The sequence below is a fragment of the Phoca vitulina genome, unplaced genomic scaffold (assembly GCF_004348235.1).
Source record: "Phoca vitulina isolate PV1807 unplaced genomic scaffold, GSC_HSeal_1.0 scaffold12, whole genome shotgun sequence".
Taxonomy (NCBI): Eukaryota; Metazoa; Chordata; class Mammalia; order Carnivora; family Phocidae; genus Phoca; species Phoca vitulina.
In genome coordinates, this window is record NW_022589715.1 from 20,928,725 (window position 1) to 20,938,427 (window position 9,703).

Sequence of the window (9,703 nt, forward strand, 5' to 3'; positions counted from 1 at the left end):
AAATATTGTGAAGATGTCAATGCTACCTAGAGCAATCTACATATTCAATGCAATCCCCATCAAAATACCATCCACTTTTTTCAAAGAAATGGAACAAATAATCCTAAAATTTGTATGGAACCAGAAAAGACCCCGCATAGCCAGAAGAATGTTGAAAAAGAAAAGCAAAGCTGGCGGCATCACAATCCGGACTTCCAGCTCTATTACAAAGCTGTCATCATCAAGACAGTATGGTACTGGCACAAAAACAGACACATAGATCAATGGAACAGAATAGAGAGCCCAGAAATGGACCCTCAACACTATGGTCAACTAATCTTTGATAAAGCAGGAAAGAATGTCCGATGGAAAAAAGACAGTCTCTTCAACAAATGGTGTTGGGAAAATTGGATAGCCACATGCAGAAGAATGAAACTGGACCATTTCCTTACACCACACACAAAAATAGACTCCAAATGGTTGAAAGACCTCAATGTGAGACAGGAGTCCATCAAAATCCTAAAGGAGAACACAGGCAGCAACCTCTTCGACCTCAGCCGCAGCAACTTCTTCCTAGAAACATCGCCAAAGGCAAGGGAAGCAAGGGCAAAAATGAACTATTGGGACTTCATCAAGATAAAAAGCTTTTGCAAAGCAAAGGAAACAGTCAACAAAACCAAAAGACAACTGACAGAATGGGAGAAGATATTTGCAAATGACATATCAGATAAAGGGCTAGTATCCAAAATCTATAAAGAACTTATCAAACTCAACACCCAAAGATCAAAGAATCCAATCAAGAAATGGGCAGAAGACATGAACAGACATTTTTCCAAAGAAGACATCCAAATGGCCAAGAGACACATGAAAAAGTGCTCAATATCACTCGGCATCAGGGAAATCCAAATCAAAACCTCAATGAGATACCACCTCACACCAGTCAGAATGGCTAAAATTAACAAGTCAGGAAATGACAGATGTTGGCGGGGATGCGGAGAAAGGGGAACCCTCCTACACTGTTGGTGGGAATGCAAGCTGGTGCAGCCACTCTGGAAAACAGTATGGAGGTTCCTCAAAAAGTTGAAAATAGAGCTACCATATGATCCAGCAATTGCACTACTGGGTATTTACCCCAAAGATACAAAAGTAGGGATCCGAAAGGGTACGTGCACCCCGATGTTTATAGCAGCAATGTCCACAATAGCCAAACTGTGGAAAGAGCCAAGATGTCCATCGACAGATGAATGGATAAAGAAGAAGTGGTATATATATACAATGGAATATTATGCAGCCATCAAAAGGAATGAGATCTTGCCATTTGCAACAACATGGTTAAAACTGGAGGGTATTATGCTGAGCGAAATAAGTCAAACAGAAAGACATGTATCATATGACCTCACTGATATGAGGAATTCTTAATCTCAGGAAACAAACTGAGGGTTGCTGGAGTGGGGGGTGGGGTGGGAGGGATGAGGTGACTGCGTGATAGACACTGGGGAGAGTATGTGCTCTGGTAAGCGCTGTGAATTGTGCAAGACTGTTGAATCTCAGATCTGTACCTCTGAAACAAATAATGCAATATATGTTAAGAAAAAAAAAAAAGGAGAAGAAGATAGCAGGAGTGGAAGAATGAAGGGGGGAAATCGGAGGGGTAGACGAACCATGAGAGACGATGGACTCTGAAAAACAAACTGAGGGTTCTAGAGGGGAGGGGGGTGGGAGGAAGGGTTAGCCTGGTGATGGGTATTGAGGAGGGCACGTTCTGCATGGAGCACTGGGTGTTATGCACAAACAATGAATCATGGAACACTACATCTAAAACTAATGATGTAATGTATGGGGATTAACATAACAATAAAAAAATTTAAAAAAATAAATAAAAAATAAAATATAAACGCAGAAAAAGTAAAACTGAAAGTTGCTTATGAGTGTTGTTTTCTCCTGTACAGCAAAATATATGTCTCAGAAGCTGATTTTTTTCCTCTTTTCTTTTCCCACAAATCTAGAAAATGAAATAGAATTAACTCTCGATAAGAGTTTTCCATTTGGCTAGGAGAAAATCCTGACAAAGAAAATTAAACTTCCTTTAAAAATTAATTGTTTCATAAAGAAAAACCTAAACATTACAGAGTGTTCTTATTTCCAAGGATAATGAGTCACATTTTTATTCTGTTAAAAGCTACTGAACAACTGTAGTGTTTTGAAATTTCAAGAACATCATTTGCATTCAATTTATGACTTTGCTCTTTTTTACCATACTCGCATTACGGATGGGGTGTGGTTTTTTGTTTTTTGTTTTGTTTTGTTTTCTTACTTCTCATAGTCTGAGTCTTTTTATGTGTTGGATAATTTATCTCTCTTTTTTTTTTTTTAAAGATTTTAAGTATTTGAGAGAGAGAGTGAGAGAGAGCATAAGCAGAGGGAGGGGCAGAGGGAGAGGGAGAAGCAGGCTCCCCACTGAGCAGGGAGCCCGATGAGGGGCTCCATCCCAGGACCCCAGGATCATGACCTGAGCACTTACGCTTACTAAGGGAATGTTTCATCACACTACCACCATTGCCCTCACCACCTCCATGACTACTATTCATTTCTGCGGCAGGCCCACACACCGGCTGTGTCAGTAGTCACACCGCTGAAACGCTCCTGCATGGTTTGCTAACACACAGCTTCCCTGGAACTCCCCACGTGGCTCCTGATGCCCCAACCCCTCTGCTGACCTTCCTCAGTATCCACCTTCATGAAGGCCAGTGCCAGGCCCCCAAGATCCTGCTCTAGCCTCAAAGTCTGAATCTGTTCTGAATGACTGGTGGCTATGATGTGCTGATTACAAAATACTTATATAAATATGCCCCTGCATCAAACACTCACTCACATTAGTAGGCACTGTGCTAAGCACTTTAACCATATATTATCTTATGGTAAGAAAAAAAAAAATTAACATCACTGTGTAGTTGGTGTTATCCCCATTTGACAGATGAGAAAACTGAAGCTTAAAAGATATTAAGTGACTCACCCGAGAACACATTGCCAGTACTGGCTTGGCTAAAATTAACCCAGGACTGTTTGAACACTTGCATTATCAACCGTGGTTTTGCGTTTCTCTAGTATTAGAAATTATGTGGGTACCTGTGGTGCATGCATATATCCTTTTTCATCTGAGAGAAAAGGAAGAATCAAAATAGTTTCACCAGCCTGAAATCTACTGGATGTGGGAAGGACTTTCTGGGGAAGGCTGATACCTATAGGGTAAAACATTTCATGATTAGCCCTAAAGGTCTATTGGTAAAATATTTGCTTCTGTTCTGAGCTCTATTTAGAGATTTTAATGTTTATCGGAGAAATATTTCTACTAAGGACACGACAATATTTCCCCTGAATTAAAAGCTGAGTAAGACTATTACCAGGCCATTTTTGTTCTTTTTGTGTCAGTTAATAAATATACTTTAAAAAAAGTGTTATGATGTTGTCCAGGTAATAGATCTTAAATATCAAGGGATAATTGAGTTTCTGTTTTGCTGCTATGCTGTGGTCAAGGAGGAGTACCAGTGACACCCTGGGGATTCCCTAAGGTACATGTTTTTACTGCTAAGTTCAAGAGTAATGAGTAACAAAGACCGCCGCAACCCTACACAGGCAGAACCTGTTAGAACTGAGGTTCAGATCTGTTAGAGCTGGGGTGTGTGCCATCCCACTGTAGGCAGATTGCTGACCATATGAAGTGCTGGGTGAGAATAAAAGTAACCTTCAGCTGTTACTAGAGAAGGGAAATAATACATCCATTTCATAGCTAGGTTCAGAATTAAGTCACAGAATTAGTGTACCATATGTATGCGTTCTCTGTCTACCCACGTATGTGTATGGATGTGTGTGTGTGTCTGTGTTGAGAGACAGAGAAAATATTTCAGTTTCCCTCATTTTACCCATTGTTGTATACAATGGGTTTGGCTCCTATTATGACTTAGTAGTCTGCCTGTACACAGATGGTATTCAGGCAGAAGTAAGGAAACACGATTATCGGTAGATCATGTGACATGGTACATAACATAACTTTGGATGTCTCCTAACAAGGTTATGAGGTGAGATGTTTTGCTTGCAATACATGATAGTTGCATTATGGTAGGCAAGACCTGCGTTTTGAAATGCAAGAAACATATATATTAATATTGAACCAAATTTTGAGATCATAGGTAATATTAATTATTTTTACAAATCCATTATTGGAATATCATCACATGTTTGGGAACTTCCTTTGTGTTTGTCTTGATAGGAACCAGAATCCCCTGTTTCCTATAGAAAGTGAGAAGTCAGCCTCCCTTGCAGCAAACGGGCAGATAAAGGATGTAAGCCCTAACGTTTAAGCCCAGACACACTGACCTTGAAATGGGAGTTTGCAATTCATAGAAATGGAAACACTCTAGACTCCGTTTTGGTGAAGGTGGTGTTGGCGGCAATATCAGTTTTCCAGATGCAGCGGGTGCACATGGTGGTATCCTATATTCTGCACATCGGTATCAACAGAGCAAACTAGAACATCCAGCATTCCTTGATAATGGCAGTGGGTAGACCTCATGGTATATAGTCGCCCTTGATTCCAACTGCTTCCCAAGTGTGATCTCAAGGATGCTTGGTCATTCTGTGGGTGATTTAATATCCTTTCATTAAATTCCAGTTTTTTTCTATTGCTTTCAATTAAAAACTCTGGATATATGTTGGATTTTCCTATTGTAGTTGGTCATTTTAGTATAGACGTGGCAAGATGATGTCATATTAAACACATTGGCTCTGATTTTCATCATGGACAGGGAGCTCCTGTTATTTTCTCACTGAATTTTTATTGGAATTCCAAACACATCATTAATGAATTCTCTTAGAAATATGACAGTCTCTAGCTAAAGTTGAAAAGTCAATTCTGATAAGATGAAACCAGTCCAGACTGTTGCTTTATTCTGTTTTTTCCCAGTGACCATAAATGTTTAAGGCTCTTTCCCTCTTAATTTAAATTCCCTAGTTTAGTTTCAAATAATATCCTGGTGAAAACATTTTTTCTGCTTATATAGTTGAGGCTTTCAGTTATAGTGAAACTGATTTTTTAGTGTGTGCAGTGGAAGTTTCCAATTAATGAGATTAAAGAATCTGAGCTTTCACCTCTTTTTCTTAACTGGATTTCACAATGATTTTTAAAGGTTAACTCATCACTGCTTCAGGGATCCATGTTTTAGGTCTATTGTCATCTCATTACTGAAGTAGATTTCATTACATCCAGACTCATTATGAGTTCTAAAATACTATGCTGTCTTCAATTCTTTCTCTAACATCTGGGGTGCTATAATTGTTCATTAAACAGCCACCTCTGAAAAGCTTGCACTTTATTAAGTAGCACATTAATCTGCTTGCTTGGGGCTCTGAAAAATTGTATGTTAATATATCTGCTGACCTTGCTTTTCCTGTTGTATATTTTCAGCAATTTGCACCCACAAAGATGACACGGTCATCAAATTCTGTTATCGTTTTCTTAATATCAGAGATCTCTTTACTGGAAAAATGTTTGCTATTCATCACTAGATTTTTTTTTTCCATTTTTCTAAAAAGAAATGTCGGCTTCTTATTTGGAGCACTAAGACATTTTTAGTAGTGTCCTAAGAAAACTATTTTCAATGTCTTTTCCTAAGGATTTAGTGGCTGGCTTGCATCATGCTCTGATGAAATATTCACCTAGAATAAGTCTGTTTTTTAAACTGGAATAGGAAGGGGCTCAATTCTGAGGATAACCTAATTTAAAAATCATCCCATTTTTTTTTAAAGAGTTTTGTTGTTGTTGTTAGTTTTTGTTACAAAATTACACATATTTATTTAAAAGAACGAAATCTTAGAAAAATGCAAATAAGCAAATTGAAGAAAATAAAAATCATCCACAATTCCATGAGTGATAGAGAGAAGTAACATTTTGTTCTCTCTCTATCCTTTACCTAATCATAGACTTATTCATTCATTCAACAAATGTTTTTTGAGTGCATACTAATGCTAGGTTCAAGTCCCGGCAATACAGTAGTGAATAAAACAGATTTTTAAAAAACTCTGTCCTTAATAGGATATATAATCTATTTGAGAAACATACACAAATACACACACACACACACACTCACACACACACAACATCCTAATGCATATTCTGTTAACAATATGCATGTTCAGAATTTTTCATGTCATAAAATATTTAAAATGTGTTTCTAAAATTAAAGTGAAATATATGTAACTGAAAAATCAACCATTTAAGAGCATACAATTCAGTGGCACTTGATACATTCACAATACTGTGCAACCACCCCCTCTGTCTTGTCCAAAATGTTTTTATCACCTCAAAAGAAAAACCTCCTATCAATCAAGCAGTCACTTCCTATTCCCCACCCTTTCCCCCCTGGAAAACACTTAGCTGTTTTCGGTCTTGATATTTCTGAATATTCTTAATATTTCATATAATGTAATTACACAGTATGGTACTTTTGTGTCTGACTTCTTTTTCTTCCGACTAGCATGCTTTTGAGGTATATCCATGTATTAACACATATCATTACTTTGTTTTTTTGTGCTGAAAACTTTCCATTTTGTGTATATATCACATTTTGTTCATCTATTCAATAGGTGATGAACATTTGGGTTGTTCCCACTTTTTAGTTACTGCAAATAATGCTGCTATGAATATTTATGTGCAAGTAAATGAGTACTTATTTTTAGGGATATATATCTAGAATGAGAATTGCTGGGTCATATAGTAATTCTATATTTAACTTTTTGAGGAACTACCAAACTGTTTTGTTAGTGGCTGCACTATTTTATACACCCACCAGCAATGTTCAAAGGTTTTGATCTTTCTATATCCTTGTGAATACTTGTTAGTTTCAATTTTAAAAAATTGTAGTTATCCTAGTGAGTGTGAAGTGATATCTCATTGTGATTTGATTTGCATTCCCCTATCGACTGCTAATACTGAACATGTTTTCATGTGCTATGGGCTATTGTAGATCTTCTTTGGAGAAATGTCTATTTAAGTCTTTTGCCCATTTTTTGAGTTGTCTCTTCTGTTGTTGAGTTATAAGGGTTCTTTTTGTATTCCAGATACTAGACCTTTATCAGATATGTGCTTTGCAAATATTTCCTCCCATTCTGTAGGTTGTTTTTCCACTTTCTTGATGATGTCATTTGATGCATAAAATTTTTTAATTTTGATAAAGTCCAATTTATTTTTTTCTTTTGTTGCCCAGTCTTTGGTGTCATATCTAAGAATCCATTGCCAAATCTAAGGACATGAAGATTTACCCCTCTGTTCTCTTCTAAGAGTTTTATAGTTTTAGTTTTTATATTTGGGTATTTGACTCATTTTGAGAGAATTTTTGTATATGATGTAAAGTAGGAATCCAACTTCATTCTTATTTATCTTGTAAAGTCTTACTCTCCTCTTCATTTTTTGAAGGGGAGTTTTGCTGGATATAGAAATCTTGGCTGACAGTTTATTCTTTCAGCAATTTAAAACTGCCTTCTCACTTTCTTCTGCTAATCTTATTGAGGACCACTTGTACATGATGAGTCACTCCTCTCCTGCTGTTTTCAGGATTCTCATTTTATTTTTGGTTTTTGACAATCTGATTTTGATGTGTTTTGGTGTAGATCTTTTTTAGTTTATTCTTGTTGGAATTTGTTGAGCTTCTTTGATGTGAGGTTTACCAAATATGGAGAGTTTTTAGCCATTATTTCTTCATATATTCTCTCTGACCCTTTCTCTACCCCCCCCCCCATCTCTTTCTGGGACTTCATTATATATATATATGACTGATTATGTTCCACAGGTCTCCTTAGGCTCTGTTCATTTTTCTTTATTCTTTTTTTTTTTTTTTTTCCCTGCTCCTCAGACTAGATCTTTTCAATTGACCTATCTTCAGGTTTGTTGACTCTTTCTTTTGTTTACTCAAATCTGCTATTAAAACCACCTAGTGAGTTTTTCATTTCAGTTACTGTAGTTTTTAGTACCAGAATTTCTGTGTGGTTCTTTTTTAAAAAATATTTTATAATAGTAAAATATATATAACATAAAATTTACCATCTTAACCATTTTGTAGAGTTCAGTGGTATTAAGCACATTCATGTTGTACAATAATCACCACCACCCATCTAGTTTACTCATCTTATCAAACTGAAACTCTATATCCATTAAAAAATAACTCCCCATGATCTCCTCATAGCCGCTCTCAACCACCATTCTATTAGTTGTCTCTATGATTATGGGTACTCTAAGTATAAGTGGAATCATATGGTGTTTGTCTTTTTGTGATTAGCTTATTTCACTTAGCATAATGTCCTCAAGGTTCATCTATGGTGTAGCATGTCAGCATTTTCTTCCTTTTTCAGGCTGAAAAATATTCTATTGTATCTATATACCACATTTTGCTTGTGCATTCATCCATCAATGGATGTTTGATTTGCTTCCACATTTTAGCTACTGTGAATAATGCTACTATGAACATGTGTGTACAAATATCTACTCAAGACCCTGCTTTTAATTCTTTTGGGTATATACCCAGAATGTAATTGCTAGATCATATGTTAATTCTATTTTTAATTTTTGAAGAAACTGTCATACTGTTTTCTACAGTGGCTATATCACTTTACATTCCTGCCAACTGTACCAAGGATTCCAATTTCTCCACATCCTTGCCAACACTTGTCATTTTATTTTATCAATTTTTTTGATAGTAGTCTTCACAATGGGTATGAGGTAGTATTTCATTGTAGTTTCAGTTTGCATTTCCCTTTGATTTGCATTTCTCTAATGATTAGTGATGTTGAGCATCTTTTCATGTGCTTATTGGACTTTTGTCTATCTTCTTTGCTCATTTTTTAATCGGGTGGTTTTATTGTTGAGTTTTAGGAGTTCTCGCTATATTATGGGTATTAATCCCTTATCAGATACATAATTTGCAGATATTTTCTCACATTCTTGGGGTTGCCTTTTAACTCTTTGATATAGTCTTTTGATGCAAAAAATTTTTAAATTTCCATGAATTCCCAGTTTGTCTATTTTTCCTTTTGTTGCCTGTGCCTTTGGTGCCATATCCAAATATCATTGCTAAATCCAATATTATGAAGCTTTTTGCCCTAGTTTTCTTCTAAAAGTTTTATAGTTTTAGTTCTTAGATTTAGACCTTTGATTCATTTTAAATTAATTTTTGTATATGATGTTGGGAGAGGTTCCAACTTCATTCTTTTGCTTGTGGATATCCAGTTTTCATACTACCATTTGTTAAAGAGACTGTTTTTTCCCCCATTGAATGGTCTTCATGCCCTTGTCAAATATACCATTTGACCATATATGCATGAGTTTATTTCTAGGCTTCCTGTTCTATTGTTTTTCTGTATGTTTGTCTTTATGCCAGTACCATATTACCATATTGTTTTTATTACCATAGCTTTGTAGTAAGTGTTGAAATCAGGAAATATGAGTCTTCCAACTTTGGTCTTCCTTTTCAAGATTATTTTGGCTATTCAAAGTCCATTGAGGTTTCATATAAATTTTAGGGTGGGTTTTTCTATTTCTGCAAAAAAATAGATCATTGGATTTAGATAGGGATTGCACTGATTCTGTAAATCTCTTTGTGTAATATCAACATTTTTAAAAAAGATTTTATTTATTTATTTTAGAGAGAGGGAGTGAGCATGAGAGGTGAGGAGGGGC